The sequence below is a fragment of the Protopterus annectens genome, chromosome 3.part0, assembly GCF_019279795.1.
Source record: "Protopterus annectens isolate FY-2018-M chromosome 3.part0, PAN1.0, whole genome shotgun sequence".
Taxonomy (NCBI): domain Eukaryota; kingdom Metazoa; phylum Chordata; order Ceratodontiformes; family Protopteridae; genus Protopterus; species Protopterus annectens.
In genome coordinates this window covers 176,197,360-176,214,550 of record NC_056731.1, presented here as the reverse complement: position 1 = coordinate 176,214,550, position 17,191 = coordinate 176,197,360, and the positions used below count along the sequence as shown (strand labels likewise).

General features: G+C 40.8%; 1 protein-coding gene across 3 annotated transcripts in view; it reads right to left on the bottom strand.

Annotated features, from left to right (window-relative positions):
* The window catches only part of LIMD1 (LIM domain containing 1), a 516,411-nt gene that overhangs the window by 232,426 nt on the left and 266,794 nt on the right, over positions 1-17,191 (bottom strand). The gene's annotated exons all lie outside the window — the stretch shown is intronic.

Sequence of the window (17,191 nt, the reverse complement as noted above, 5' to 3'; positions counted from 1 at the left end):
ATTTAGTTGAAGTGAGTGCTTGTGCTACCCTTGATTTTAATTCCTTGCTCCTGTCTAGGTGCCTGAACCAGGCAGTATATCCTTAGAACTGTTGCATTTGTAAGTTTCTTTAAGTTGGCTTCTCACCTTCTTTCTAAAGGAACAGTACATGATTTATTTTTTAAATTTGCAGGGGAAGATGGTTCCAATATCCTAGCATTCTTCTATATAAATTTTCTTCTTCTATTGGTCTGCTAAACTGCAGTCTTATCTTATTTTAGTTTGTTCTTATTGGTCTCACTGAGGCTGTAGAGAGACCTTCTGACACTACTGTAAACAGTGGGGGCAATATTTTTATTTATTCGTTTGTATTTAATAACGTTTTGTTAACAGGGTGAGTACAACTAAGCCAGTGTCCTTCTTTCAGGGGAGACCTGAGATGGTATTCAAATAGGCCAGGGCACTGGGGAACCTCCTCTAATTTTTTTCAGAGTTGCTGGAAGGACGTGTTTGGTCCGCGTACTTCTTGCTTCCATTCTGGGCACAGTGGCAGCCTGGAGAAGCAGGAGGGCAATATGGTGGAGCTTGTCAAAGGGTATGATTGTGACAAAGCTGTGGATATGAAGAATACGAGGTTGGAGAGTACTGTGATAAGGAAAAAGTTGTTCATAGACAGTGCTGGTGATTAGAATGAAGTTGGAGCCATTTTGTGGTCAGAGGATGTGTTGCAAGATAGAAGGAAGACAGTTGAGTCTTCTGCTAATTCAGAGTTAGTATTTCAGCAACATTTGTTTAGTGAAGTGGCTGAGATGAGACAGAAGTGCATTGTCAGTAGGGTTGCAGGATGATGTATGACGAGGTTTGCTTTCAGAAAGTGAACTAGAGAATGGACAGGCTGCAGGAATAAACAACAGAAAGGGTGAAATTTCTGAAGAGAATAAAACATATGTGGACATGGTTAAAAATAAGAAAGTGCCAAATAATAATAATAGAAGATAACTTGAGGTAAGAAAAAATAATTGACTTTAACAATTTTCAGTAAATCAGAGGATGAAATATACAGATGTATATGATACAATGTTATTTCTTCACTGGGTGTAAAACCAGAGGAAATAAGAGTGTTTATTCATATAAATGACAGTCTATGCCGCGGTGGTAGGGCGGTAGCGTTGTTACCTCACAGCAAGAGGTTCTCCCGTTCGATTCTCGGCTGGGTCTAGGAGTGCCTTCTGTGTGGAGTCTACATGTCCTCTCCGCGGTTGGGTACCGTTCGAAAGACATGCGTGCGTAAATGGGCGTGCCTTCATTGAAGGTTGGGCGTCGAGCTGGCACCTCGGCGTTTCGTAAAAATCTACTGCAAATCATTAGCGGACTGGAGTTCCGCTGTGGTGACCCCTTACCGGGAAAAGCCGAAAGACAAACAACAAACAACAACATTCATATAAATGACAGTCTGTGGTACAGGAATGAAGAAGTTTTTAGGCGAATATGAAAAAGAAAAGACAACCTTTGAGCTTATATGTTTTGAAAGCATTTAATAGAGACAAGAAGAAGAAAGTCCATATTCAATTTAGAACTGATACTGAAAGAGAGACTTTAAAGAGAAATTTGATTACAATATGTCAAGATGTTATGGACATTAATAAAATTTATGACAACAGTAGGCTGGGGATGCAATAATGCATTGAAAATGAAAAATGGTGTTATTGTGCATATTCCAAGTGTGATAAACATTGAAGGGGAAAATAGTATTGTAAGGTATTGGGGTCAGCATAAGATATGTTTTTATTGTGGAATATCAGATAATTTAATGAATGTGATAAAAGGAAGTGTTATACATGTGGTGAAACTGGATAAGTTGCAAGAAAATGTAAATTGAAATGTTTCAGATGTGATAAAACAGATCATCTGTGGATGGATTGTAAGGTAAAATAAGAAGGGGGGAAAGAAGATAATACACAAGGAAAAATTGTAAAAAGGGGTGAAATTTTGGAAAATATGATGGAAGAAGTAAGTAAAGAACAATAATTACTAAGTAAAGAAGTAAAAGAAGTAAAAGAAGTACGGGTAGATAAGGAAGGTTCAGAAATAAGTGATGAAGATGGTACAAACTGTATTACAGTAAAATTAACAGGAATTTAATAAGCAAAAATGTATGAGAAAGGAAAAGAAAGTTTACAGGATTTAATAAGAAAGAAAAGAAGAAAGGAAAGGGATAAGATCGGCAGCATGATATAAAGTTTAAATCTAAATTTATTTTTGAAAAGCTACTTGTAAAACAGCAATAAATGTTAACAGCTTGAAAAGTTTAACTAGGAAAATAGTTATCTTGGAATGGTGAAGGAAACTTAATACAGATATAATACTTCAAGAAGATACAAGGGCTTTAACTGCATTGGAAAGATTGCAAACTGAACAATTATGGGATGTGATATTGCCTGGTATCTAGGTAAAGATACATGTTCAGAAACTGGAGTATTATTAAAGAAAACAGTAAAAATATTGGGAGTGACAGTAGAAATGGGAAGAATAACAAGTTTTAGATACAAGATGGAAAGAAAAGACACACACACACACATATATATATATATATATATATATATATATATATATGTGTGTGTGTGTGTGTGTGTGTATACACTGATAGCAATGTATGCTTATGTTAAAAGAAAAGACAGAGAAATTATATTTCTGTATATTTTAGATTACATACCAATAAACATGAACACTGTAGTTGTAGGAGACTTTAACTGTAACATGAGAAATAGAAAGAGAAGGGGAAGTAAGTAATGTGAATAAAGCATTAGAAATAATACAATATAAAAATGTACATTTGTGGAAATTTAATGGATAGACTCACAGAAGGGTAGAGTATAGAAGACAATAGATTATTTTCTATTATCTAAGGGAATAGAAATAATTAAGGAAGGAGAATTAGAAACTTGGTTAAAAAGAATAAGTTAAGTAAAATAGGATGAGAAAGGAATTTTTTTGGTGAGGGAATTTTGGAAATATCATACAGATATGAGAGGATGAGAGGATTCTATCTCAGTTGGTCAGAATGGTGGATAGCTTTTAAAGACAAATATAGAAAATGCTATGTGGAATGGCAGCTACATGTAAGAAAAGTACAGTTTTGTACCTACCATAAATGTAGATGTTCGAGGATTCCATTGCTGCAGTCCTGACTATTGGGTATAGTCCGCGTCCAGTCGGCCCGAATACCAGAGTATAAGGCTGGCGTCGGTCATGGCGCCTTAGACTGGCGTCAGTGTCCAGGGTACTAATGCGCATGACCGACGTCATATCCTCAGTCTTTTCTTGCCCCAGATGTCAGAAGACCCTAAAAAGACAAGTCCCAAAAAACCTGCACCAAAAACATGTACAATATATACAACAATATATACAAAAATATAAGCATGTAAACTCACCTACACAACCACCCCTAAATACAGAGGGGAAGGAGGGAATTGGACTGCAGCAATGGAATCCTCGAACATCTACATTTATGGTAGGTACAAAACTGTACTATGTTCTTCGTCTTCCATTGCTGCAGTCCTGACTATTGGGTAGAATCCCAAAGCAGAGGTAAGGGAGGAGGCTGGCAAATTATAAAGAAGTAGGAGCTGACAACATGCCTTGCAAAACAGCTGTGGCAAAACCAGCCCTAGACTTAGAGTAGATAGGAAGGTGATAATGCTTAGAGAAAGTATGCACTGAACTCCAAGTAGCTGCTTCCAAAATATCCTTAGTGCCACCCCCCTTAGAAATGCTGTTGAAGTGGCAGTAGCCCTAGTGGAATGAGGCCTAATCCCAGCTGGAATCTCCTTGCCATGATGGAAATAACAAAATGCAATGCAAAAGCCAATCCACCTAGAAATAGTTTGTTTTGACACAGGCTTGCCCTGTGAACTCAAAGCAAAAGAAACAAACAACTGCTGAGACTGCCTAAAATCCTTAGTCCTGCTTAAATAATATCGCAATTGCCTGTGTACATCTAAAGTGTGCAAAATCTTTTCCCCTTTATTTTGGGGTCTGCATAAAAAGTAGGCAAATGAATAGTTTGGTTTAAAGCCACACTAGAAACCACCTTAGGCATAAAGGAAGGATTAGTGCGTAATGATACCCTATCCTTATGGAAAATCAAAAGGGCTCTACTGCCATAAGGGCCTGCAACTCAGACACCCTTCTTGCAGAAGTAATAGCCAACAGAAAAGCAGTCTTCCATGACAAGTATTTCAATTCAGCAGTAGCCGCAGGCTCAAAAGGTTGTAGAGTAAGTTTTTCCAACACAAAATTGAGATCCCAAGCAGGAGTAGGAGCTCTATTGGGGGTCTTATATTCTTTGCCCTCTAAGAAACTGCTTGAACAAAGGATGGAAAAACAATGGTGGGTCACAATCATAGTGAGCTGAAATTGCTGCAGCATGAATCTTAATGGAAGAGAAGGACAAACCTTTGTCCAATAACTCAGTAAGATATTGAAGAGCCACACTCAAATTAGGCTCAGAAATCTCCAAATTCTTTGCTGTACTCCAAAATAAAAATCTCTTCCATTTTTCTGCGTACCTTCCTTGTACTAGGTCTTCTAGCTTCCATAATCACATTTAAAACTTGTTGAGGAAGTTGAGACCTGCTGTGTTTCAACAGAGAATATGCCAGGCTGTTAGATGAAGAGAGTGAAGCTTGACATTGAGCAGATGACCGTCCTTCTGAGATAACAGATGAGGAATCAGAGGTAAAGGCCATGGAGGCTTCTACCAGACTGAGTAGTGGGTACCAGTGTTGGCGAGGCCAATCTGGAGCTATCAAAATCATCCTTGGCCTGTCTTGTCTGACCTTTAATAGTACCTTTGGAAGAAGAGGTAGAGGTGGAAAGGCATACACATGAAGGTTTTTCCAACTGAAAGACAGAGCATCCACTTTCCAAGCTGTGTGATGAAACCCCTTTGTGCAATACTTTGGCAGCTGGTGGTTTAGTGGAGAAGCGAACAGATCTATGTCTGGAGTTCCCCATGACACTGTCAATTTCTGAAATACATGAAGATCCAGTTTCCACTCGTGGGGATCCATGATTTGTCTGCTTAACACATCTGCTAAGGAGTTCTGTGCTCCTGGCAGAAACCTTGCCTGAAGAGTTAATTGCAAGCTTAACGCAGTCTCCCATAAAATCATTGCTTGCCTGCATAGAGGATAAGAATGTGTTCCCCCTTGCTTGTTGATGTACCACATGACAGTTGTGTTGTCTGTTAGAATCAACACCTGCCCTGGAAGAAGTAACTCCTTGAAAGCCATTAATGCAAACTGGACTGCTAACATCTCCTTCAAGTTGATATGCAGATGCTGTAGTCTGGCAGGCCACTTGTCTTGTATCCACTTTCCATTTAGATGAGCTCCCAAGCAATGTCCGAGGCATCTGTCGTTAAAATCTGACTGCCTCTGGCCGGGTCACAGAGAGTCCCTTGTTTAGGTGACATTCCTGAGCCCACCACAAGAATTCTTTTGAAGGCAAGGTATTATTTGAATGACAGTGTCCAAATCCTGGCAGTGCTGTGTCCATACATTTTGAGATACCATTGCAGCTTCCTCATATGCAGTTTGGCATTGGGAAGCACCAGAATACAAGATGCCATGAACCCTAATGCTTGAAGGACTGTCCTTGCAGTCAGCACGGACTGATGAGATAGTTGATGGAAGTAAAGTGACAGACTCTTTTGTTTGTCCGGGGTTAAAAGGCCATCTGGGCTGCTGTATTCAGTCTCACACCCAGAAAGCACATGTCTTGAGAGGGTACTAGACTGGACTTTATTTCGTTCACAGAATACCCTAGGCATCTTAGCACTGCTATAACATATTCCAGATGCTGTAGAAGGTCTTCCTTTTCTTGAGCCAGAATCAGGCAGTCGCCCAAGTAAGGATAGATTTGAATTCCTTGAAGCCTGAAATAAGCTATCACTGGAGCCAGAACCTTTGTGAATACTCTGAGTAGATAAGCCAAAGGCAATGCAGAGAACTGATAATGAGAATTTCCAGTTGAAACCAGATACTTCCTGCAACTTAGCCTTATAGGCACATGAAGGTAAGCTTCCTTGAGATCTAAAGTTACCATCCAGTGATCTTTGCCCAGCAGAGGTAAAAGTTGTTGTAACGTCAACATCTTGAACTTGGGAATGTCCAGATAAGTGTTGATAAATCCAAAATTGGTCTCCACGTGTTCCCCTTCTTTGGTACTAGGAACAGGCGAGAATAAAATCCTAGGCCCCTTTCTGATACAGGGACTGGCTGAATGGCCCCCATCTGGAGTAACTGAGAAACTTGCTTGTGAGCCTCTTTTCTTTGTGGAGGAGGAACATCTGGCATGCCTTTGAAAGGGGGCATTGTGTGGAAATAAAATCTGTAACCGTGATGAATGATATCCAACACCCATCTGTCTTGAGTAATTAAATCCCAATTTTCTTTGAAAAGAGACAGTCTTCCTCCCAAAGGAGCTGCCAGGCGAGAATCCACTGGCAGCTGAAAAGGCAGGTCATTGGGTCTGTTTACGAAAGGACTGACCCCTGCCCTCACCAGAGGTCTGAGCAGGTGAACTCCTGATCTAGGCCTAAAGAACCTTGAGCCCTGCCCCTACCACGTCTAGACCTACCCCTAGACTGGGAATCATAAGCAGGATATGTCCACCCCTTAGCAGGCCAATTTCTACTAAACTTGAGGCTGCACCTGCAAAAATCTTTAACAGTTTGCATAGACTTAGCTTTGTCCTCCATTTTCTTTAAAACTGCTTCCACAGGCGATCCAAACAACACATCAGACTGTAAAGGAGCATCCAAAATCCTTGTCTTAACATGCTCAGCCAAATTCTGATCCTTCAACCAGGCATGCCTGCGAAGAACAGAACTAGTAGCAGCCACCCTCGAGGAGGCCTGTACAGCATCAAAACCACACTGCAAAGAATGCTTACCCACTTGTTCAGACACATGAACCAAATCCAGCAACTCTTTACACTCAATACCTTCCGCCAAAGCATCCACCTTAGATTTCAATTGTGAAAGGAGATAATTTTGATATTTTAGCATGTGAAACTGACAATTCAACGCCCTCATGGCTAGAGTGGAAGAAGTATACACTTTCTTTCCCCACCTATCCAAAGCCCTTGCCTCTTTATCAGAGGGTACAGGATTTTTAACCACAGAAGCTTTAACACCTTTAGGCCCCTGAGAAACAGTTTCTGGGTCCGCCCTAGGACTCTTAAACAAATACTTATGAGCTTCGGGCACCCTATAATACCTATCAGGCTTAACAGGAGCAGTAGGCAAGGAGTCAGGGTTCAGGGAAGCCTCTGCAAAAACATCCTCCACCACATTCAACACAGGAGGAATAGCTAAGGGCCTATGCTGGGGTAAAAACAAAAATTCCCTAAGCCTTTTCCTGGAATCAGAGTAATCCTGGCCTTCCCATTTGAAGTGCTCCCTCATGGAATGCAGAGTCTCTGAAAATGAGAAATCCTCAGGAGGAGAAGCTGTAGGAGTGGAATCATCCACATCAGAATCAGAATAAGTAGGATACTCTTGTAAGTCTTCCGCAGAAGACTCTGAAGCCTGTGAACACTGTTCAAAACTATCAAACTCCTGTTCCACCCTAGGCCTCTTATCAGGCGGGGGCATAGAACCTCTAATCATAGCAATCAAATCTTCTGCCATTTTAAGCATATGTTTCTTAGGTACAGAGCGAAATGCTAGGAGAAGCCCCCACAGAAGCTGAACTTGGCCTACCTCTAAAAGAAGCTTTGGCAACCGAAGGAGAGGCCCTAACTACCTTGGGAAGAGAGGGAAGAACAGTTACCTGAGAAGCCCCCTCAGTCTGGCCTACCTCCTGAGAAGGCACATCCTGTAACAGTAAAGTTTCTGCCTGAGACTCCATGGAAACTCCTGGCAAAACCTCTGGCTCCACTGAGCCTTCTAAAGAACCGACGTCCGGGACTGCCGGTTCATCAACCCTAGGCTTCACTGTTTTGTCCTTGCGCTTCTTGGATGAAGCGGGCGCCGGAGCATCCGACGGCATATTATAATTGCAACGCTTCCCAAACACTAACCTGGCACAATCTAGCCTCCTCTTAATAGTGCGTTTGTTAAATCTAGCACAAGAACGGCAACCAACAACGTCGTGCTCAGGCCCTAAACAAGGTATACACAATGTATGATAATCCCTATGGTATCTGCTTCCCACAAGAAATACAGTTATTCACTTTTTCTGACATCCGGTTAAATACTGAGGCAAGAAAAACCAAAATGTTCCCAACGGGTACTTAGCCAACTCTGTTTCGGGTCTGAAACTCGGGTTTGGAAATATCTCAGAACGCCAACCTGCACTCGCGAAAACTGCTTCTGCATCGGACCATGCGGCAAAAGACTGAGGATATGGCGTCGGTCATGCGCATTAGTACCCTGACGCACTGGCGTCAGTCTAAGGCGCCATGACCGGCGCCTTATACTCTGGTATTCGGGCCGACTGGACGCGGACTATACCCAATAGTCAGGACTGCAGCAATGGAAGACGAAGAACATGGAAAATTACAGGAAAATAAATAGAGTTATTTTTTCATTGGAAAAGAATGATAGCGAATCGTTTTCTAAAGAAAAGGAAGTGTATGATTCAAATCAGGCAAACATTAAGCATTTGTTTTTCAAACAAAAATACTGTGTGCAAGGTAAGGAGGAGGAAATAGCTCCATATTTAAATAAGTTAGTTAAAGAAAATTGTACTGTAATGAAATAATTATAAGATAAATTAAATAACATGTGAAAAACACACACAAAAATATAAAATAAAAAAGTAGAGGCAGTAGTTACAGACTACGTGAAGGAAATGTTTCTAGAGAAAAGTTCATTAAAATGGAGAAATGGGGAGTAAAACAATTTTCAAAACAGGATAATGAGCAGCTAAAAAGGGAAATATGTTAGGAAGAATTGAATAAAATATTAGGATATGCAAACATAGAATCGCCAGCAGGAGCTGATGGTATAAAGAATTATGGCGAAAGAAATGTTTTTGAACATATTAAATGAACGGTTAAAAAAGGATTTAAGCATAAAGGATTATGTATAGAAGTAATGAAATTTATATGGAAAAAAGGGAGATAAGCATGACATAAGGAATTGGAAATCAGTAGTAATGAAAAATACAAATAAGATTTTTATGAAAATAATTCAGAAGAGAGTGGAAAACATAATTAATACAGTAATAGATGATATGATATTCAGTGTAGGAGGAAGCAGATGTCAGAAATTATTAATGATAATTAGAGAGTTAGTGGAGGATAACATAAGTGGAAAAGGTAAGGCAAAAATGATGATAGGCGATATAAAGAAAGCTTTTGATAATATACAACATTGTAAGTAATGGGAAATTTTTCTGCTGTATAAGTAACAAACACGTGTTTCAGCTTATGAGTACAATGCAACTTAGGTTTTAAAAAATGGAATTTTAAGCACAGACATGATAAAAATGGGATAAAACAATGATGTCTGTTGAGTAGTACAATACTTGCAATGATAATGAATACAGCAGTGAGTCATGTAAGTCAGGAAATAACAGACGCATGGTATATAAACTAGGAAGGTATCGAGATATCAGTTAAATTATCAGATGTGGGTGATATTATAATTGTGTCCAAAGATGTGGAAGGTGTGGAAAAAGTACTGAGTAATTTAAATAAGAGTTTGAGTGTAATAGGTCTGAGTTTAAACAAAGAAAAAAAAGTAAAGGCTTAAGACATGATGAAGAAACAGCAGGGACCGAATTTAATCTTCATGAGGCAGCAATTTTAGGGATAAGGTTTGAATAACACAAGTTAACAGAAGTGCAATAGAAAAAGATGTTAAAAGGGAGGGATAAGTAGTATGTATAAAGTTTGGGGTTCTTTTCAACTGTCCTTTAAAAAAGGGTACATATGATAAACTTGATAATAATGGCAAAAATGATGTATTAGGTATGTGTATTTAGTTTGCCACTAACATATGAAAAAGAATTGTACACAATAATTTGTGCATTTATTTGGGGTTTGAGACCGAATCTGGTGGAGAGAGGTACACTGTGTGTTAAGAAAGGAGGAGGAGGAGGATTGGGTTTCATTAACTCAATTGTATATGTTGGTTCTTTGAATCTGCAACATATGAGTAAAGAAAAAGATAGCTCATTACATAAGTTATTAAGATCTAAATAAGGTAGGTGGTGGGAAACAATACAGAATTATAAAAGGAAAAGACAAGGTATGAATGAAAAAATTAAAGTTTATCAGGAAAAGATGTGCTGGAAAAGAAATGTGAACAATATTGAAAAGAAAAGAAAAATATGGTATGAAAATATTATGGAAAATCATTCCTATATGTATACTTGGGAAGGGTTAGATGGAGAAAAATATAAAAAGGGAAAGGCAAGAATGAAAATATATAAACGTATTATAGCGTTGCGGAGATTGGGAATAAGGAAGTTGCTGGTTAAGGCCAATATGCTGTATAAGAAAAAGGAGAATAGAGTATTGCATCATTGTAAGATCTTGAGACAGCTGAACATGCATTTTTAAAACGTAAAACAATTGTAAAAATATGGAAAAAATGATAGATATGCAATATTTTGAAGATGTAAAGATTATAGAATATATAAACATATTCAAAAATAAGAAAAATGAATATGCATGTAAAACAGACAAAAATTTTTACGTGTTATATGGGTTCTATGGAATGAAAGGGTAAATGAAATAATGTTTAATGAACGATGGAATTTAGCAAAAGTTTTGGAAAGACTAAGATTTGTTTGTGGAAAACAGAGATGGGGTCAAATAAAACATGTAATGAATAACAGAAGTGGAGTGTTTAAAATACCATAAATAATATACACACTGCAAATATTCTATGATCATTGTAAATAAGTATGTTTAATAATGGACCCCTACTCTTTTTTTCATAGGATTTAACTACAATCAACTTAAGACATAGGGAAACTTGGTTTAATGTCTCATTTGAAGGATGGCACTCTCAGGAGTAAAGCACCCCTGCCATGCTGCACTGCAGTGTCAGTACTGGAAAAATTAATCCAGTATTGACACTGCAGTGTAAGTAGTGAAAATAATTAATCCAACCACTTGGTGTGGGAATAGAAAGTACAGTTGTGCACACTTACCATAAATGTAGATGTTCGAATGTATTCACTGTTGCAGTCGTTACATTTGGGTAATCTGCTTGCAGGTTGCCCTCAGTCGCCCTGATTAACAAAGTCTTGGGTCCTGCTTCAGTTGCTGTCCCTTCTTCCATGACGTCAGGTCATCAGGGGTATAAAACATGTAACCAATACCATTACATCAGTTTTTCTTGCCGCAGATGTCAGGTGCCCCCCTAATGGGGAGCAAATAAACATAAAAACACAAAGGTATACCTCCAACCAAAAGCAAATACACCAAAAAGGCTTTTAAGCATAGTAAAGGAAAGTAGAGGTATAGCCAGAGGAAGTTAGGGGGCTGGAGGGAGGGTAACCAGGACTGCAACAGTGAATACACTCAAACATCTACATTTATGGTAAGTGTACATAACTGTACTATGTTCTTCATGTTTCACTGTTGCAGTCATTACATTTGGGTAGATTCCCAAAGCTATGGTTGGGAGGAGGAGTTTATATAGTATTAGGGCCAGCTATACGGCCCTGCAAGACAGCAGTGGCAAAGCCAGCTCTGGATTTAGAGAAAATTGGAAAATGATAATGCTTGGTGAAGGTATGTACAGAACTCCAGGTAGCAGCTTCTAGGATGTCCCTGGTAAGGAACACCTCAGAGAAAGGCTGCAGAAGTAGATGCAGCCCTGGTGGAGTGAGATCTGATCCCCTGGGGGATAGGTTTTCCATGGTGCTTATAGCAGAAATGAATGCAATGGCTTATACATTTAGAAATGGTTTGTTTTGAAATAGCCTTCCCCTCTGCCCCTGCAGCAAGTGCTACCAGCAGTTGTTCAGATTTTCTTCGAGGTTTAGTCCTGTCCAAGTAGAATCCAAGTTGTCTGTGCACATCCAAGTAAAGCAGAATCCGTTCCCCTTTGTTCTGTGGATTGGGAAAGAAGGTTGGCAAATGAATGGAATGATTAAGAACCACACTGGATACCACCTTGGGCATGAATGATGGATTGGTCCTGAGTGACACCCTGTCCGCATGAAAGATGATGAAAGGCTCCACTGCCATAAGGGCCTGTAATTCAGATATCCTTCTAGCTGAAGTGATTGCTAAAAGGAAAGCTGTTTTCCAAGGAATTTTAAGTCTGCAGTAGCAGCTGGCTCAAAAGGAGGTAGAGTGAGTTTCTCCAATACAAAGTTAAGGTCCCAGGCAGGGGATGGAGCTCTCCTGGGTGGGCTCAAATTTTTGGCCCCTCTGAGATACTGCTTGAGCAGAGGATGAGAGAAGAGGGGAGGTTCTGTGTTGTAATGAGCTGAAATGGCTGAGGCGTGGATTTTAATGGAGGAAAAGGACAGACCCTTGTGAAGCATCTCAGTTAAGTATTGCAAAATCTGAGGTAAATTGGGTGCTGCTGTGCTCAACCCTTGAGATTGGTTCCAGGCACAGAATCTTTTCCATTTTTCAGCATAAGATTTTCTAGTACTAGGCCTCCTTGCCTCTAAGATGTCATCCATCACAGGTTTGCTGAGGGATTATAAGGGTGAGTTTAAGTAATTAGCCAGGCTGCAAGGCTCAATGTTGGAAGCTGAGGGTGCAGAATCTGGTTCTCCTGCTGAGACAGCAGGGAAGGGGTCTGAGGCAGGTGCCATGGAGGTAAATGTGGCACACTGCGCAGGAGGGGGTACCAGTGTTGGCGCGGCCAGTCTGGAGTAATCAAAATCATCCTTGGTTTGTCCTGTTTGACTTTTAGTAGAACTTTGGAGAGCAGAGGAAGCAGAGGGAAGGCGTAGACTGATAGGTCTTTCCGGCTGAAGGACAGAGCATCCACTTTCCAGGCTTGTTTGTGGGGAGTCCTTGTGCAAAACTTGTCCAACTGGTAGTTCTGGGGGGAGGCAAATAGGTCTACGTCTGCCCCCCCCATTCGCTTGTCAACATGTTAAAAATCCTTGGTTCCAGTTTCCACTTGTGTGGGTCCATGAGGTTTCTGCTTAGTCCGTCTGCCAGTGTATTTAATTTTTCTGGCAGTTATTGAGCTTGTAGGTGCACTTGGTAGCTCAAGGCTGTGTTCCACAATGCCATGGCTAGTCTGCAGAGGGGGTATGAATGTGTACCCCCCTTCTTGTTTATGTACCACATAACCGTGGTGTTGTCCATCTTTACTATTAGTTGTCCTGGAAGAATGTAGCCCTTGAAGGCTGTCAGAGCATTCTGTGCAGCTAACATTTCTTTTTGACTGATATGCAGGTGCATTTGACTTGGGTTCCATTTGCCCTGAATGCACTTCCCCTGCCAGGTGAGCCCCCCATGCATAGTCTGATGCATCTGTTGTTAGGGTTTGGGCGGCAGGGGGTAGTGTGAATGGTAGTCCCTTGTTTTGGTGGCAGGCCTCTGCCCACCAGAGGAACTCCAGGCGTAGGCAAGGTATGATAGGAATCATTGTTTCTAGGCTGTGAGAATGTTGACTCCATAGGCCTTTTAGATACCACTGTAGTTTCCTCATATGCAGTCTTGCATATGGAATTAGAAGAACGGAGGAGGCCATGAACCCCAAGGCTTGCAGTATTTGTCTTGCAGATAGCAGGGTTTTTGTGGCCACTTGTTTGAAATAGGTTATCAAATGTTTTTGCTTTTCTGGCATGAGGTAAGCCATCTGGGAAGTTGTATTCAAGCTTGCTCCCAGGAATGTAATTTGTTGACAGGGTACCAGTTGTGATTTCTTTTCGTTTATGCTGTATCCCAGAAAAGTTAAAACCCTTTTTATAAACGCCAGATGATTCAAAAGTATGCCCTGGCTTTCTGCCTGAATTAGACAATCGTCCAGGTATGGGTATATTTCAATACTTCTTTGCCTGCAAAATGCAAAAACTGGAGCCAGGCACTTTGTGAATACCATGAGCACAGTAGACAAGCCAAAGGGCAGTGCAGAGAACTGATAATGTGTGTAGCCTGTTTTGAAGCGTAGGTATCTTCTGCAAGATTCTCTGGGATGTGCATGATACTTCTTTTAAATCTAGTGTTGCCAACCAGGCGTCTTCGCCTAGCATACGAAGTAATTGGTGAAGAGTCAGCATCTTGAATTTTGGAATCTCCAGAAAGGTGTTTAGAGTAGACAGGTCCAGGATTGGACGCCATGATTTGTCTTTTCTGGGTACCAAGAAAAGTTTAGAGTAGAAACCTTGTCCCTTTTCCTCTTCTGGTACCAGTTGAATAGCCCCCATGCTTAAGAGAGAAAGTACTTGTTTTTGAGCCACTGCCCACTGGTTTGGGGGCAGGTCCGGCCACCCATTTGGTGTTGGCAACGTGTGGAAATGAAATCTGTATCCCTGGGACACTATATTTAAAACCCATTTGTCCTGGGTTATGAGTTCCCAGTTCTTTGAACGAAGAACAATCTTTCCCCCCAAAGGGGCGGTCAGAAGATAAGTGCTTGGAAATTTTAAAAGGAAATCATTGAGACTGTTTACCATAGGGGGGTGTCTTGCTATTCCCAGATTTGGAAGTGGAGGCCCCACTGCTTAGTTCTGAGAGTTCCCTGGGACTGAAACCTGGGGTTTTTGCTGTGTCTGGGTTTGGCTTGAGAAGACCTGGAAGGGGCTGGAAAGGACCAATTCTTAGTAGGCCAGTGCCTACTAAATCTAGGAGGTTGCACTTGTAAAAAATCTTTAACAGTTTGCATAGATTTTGCTTTATCTTCCATCTTTTTAAGAACTTCTTCAGCCTTGTTGCAAACAGGCAGTCTTGATTTAAAGGAGCATCCAACAATTTAGCTTTAACATGATCAGGCAAAGATTGCTCCTTAAGCCAAGCATGCCTTCTAAGCACAGACCCAGTAACAGCAGCCCTGCAAGATGCCTCTAAAGAATCAAAACCACATTGAAAGTATGTTTTCCAACTTGCTCAGCAGAATGCATTAAGTCCAGTAAATCTTTATTTTCCACACAGTCAGGAATCAACGTCATTTTCTGTTTAAGCAGTCCAATGACATGTTGCTGATATTTTAACATATGAAATTGACAGTTTAAAGCGCTGATTGCCAAGGTTGCTGAAGTATAAACCTTTTTACCCCATCTATCCAGTGCCCTGGAGTCTCTATCAGAAGGGGTAGGATTTTTAGCAGTAGAAGCCTTAATGCCCTTGGGCCCCTGTGAAATAGTCTCTGGATCTGCAGTAGGATTTTTGGAAAGGAACTTGTGGGACTCAGGAACCCTGTAGTATCTGTCAAGTTTACTAGGAGCAGGAGGCAAGGAATCAGGGGCCAAACCGTATTCCGAGAAAACATCATCAACAATGTCTAGTACAGGAAGAATAGCCAAAGGCCTACGCTGAGGTAGAAGAAGGAAATCCCTAAGCCTCTTTTTTGAATCAGAAAATTCCTGGCTTTCCCAGTAAAAATGCTCCCTTAAAGTATGTAAGGTTTCCCCAAAAGAAAAATCCTCAGGAGGGGAAGCAGAGGGAATAGAATCCTCTGCATCAGAATCCTCATAAGTAGGTAAGGACAAATCCAGGTCATCAGAAGAGTCAGAAGAAACAGAATTCTGATCAGAAGATTCATAATCAAGCTCAGCCCTAGGCCTCTTAGAGGGGGGGGGATTGACTACCCCTGATTAGAGTTATTAATCTTCAGCCATTTTTATCATTTGTTTTTTTAGGCATAGGGGCCTGAGCATGTGGCCTGGGAGTCGGTTTTTTAGACATGGATCGAGATTTAGGCCTTAGTAATGAAGGAGGCATCAATTTAATATGCAAGTCCATAGGCCTGAATACACCCTCAGAAGCCGGTGCCTGCACAGCGGCTCTGGACCCATCCAAGGTAGAGACATCCACGGGTTCCATAGTTGAAGTATCTAGTGGCATACAGGACTCCAAATGGGTCTCAGTAGAGGCCTGCGAATCAGAAGTAGCAGGTATCAGATTCTGCGAAAGCACCTCACTGAGTACCGGCGAACTGGCGACTGGCTTAGGAAAAGCGTCGTCGGCAGTTTTGGACCTCGGCGGCCTGTCTCTGTCTTTATCTTTGCGTTTTTTCGGAATCCTGGCAGTCGGATGGATAACCAACGACATTTCTGGATAATTAAACTAAGAACCAAAATATTTAGAGGCAAAAATATACCAATGACAGATAGTGCACTGATAAAATAAAGCACAAAACCAACAGCAAGGTATGTCATGGTCAGGGCCTAGGCAAGGAATACAGTACGAATGAAAATCTTTATGAGGTATTTGCTTTCCACAAGTAATGCAGTTATTAACTTTTACTGACATCAGTAAGGAGCAAGAAAAAGTTTCCCCAACGGAGTACTTAGCTTTAAGTTGAAGACTTCGGTTCTGAAACTCGAAACGAAAATTTCAGGAGTCGGCCGACTGGCACTTGCGAATTGCTTCTGCTTTGGGCACCGCATGGCAAGAAAGACTGATGTAATGGTGTCGGCTGCATGTTTTATACCCCTGACGACCTGACGTCATGGAAGAAGGGACAGCAACCGATGCAGGACCTAAGACTTTGTTAATCAGGCCGACTGAGGGCAACCTGCAAGCAGATTACCCAAATGTAATGACTGCAACAGTGAAACACGAAGAACATCCCACAGTTTTCTGATCTCCCAGCACCAAAGGTGAGTGCACTACCTGCTGAGCTACTGAAACTAGCTTTAATGCGTTGTATTTTAGCATCTTCTCTGAGCAGTCTGGAAGCAGGATGAAGGAAAGTAATCTGGAAGAGGATCCAAGTGTGTGGGACTACAATGTCCAGTTTCATCCCATATATCAAAATCATATTGGCAGGTAGTCTTAGGATTAAATTCTTATACAATAAACATTCTAGATTTCAGAATAACACAGGAGATAATCTACGATCTACTACCTCCCTCAGTGTTTATGTTTCTATTAGGAAACCTCATTAGCAGGAGAGACTGTGTATACTAGTGTTATGCTGATGACACACAGCTGAATTTTCTTTTTTCTATGTTAGGATAAAATGGTGATTGTGCATTCTCTTGCAGATTATTCACAGGCTGTTATTGGCTAATTATTAATCTGATGAAACTGAGACTATGCAGTTCAC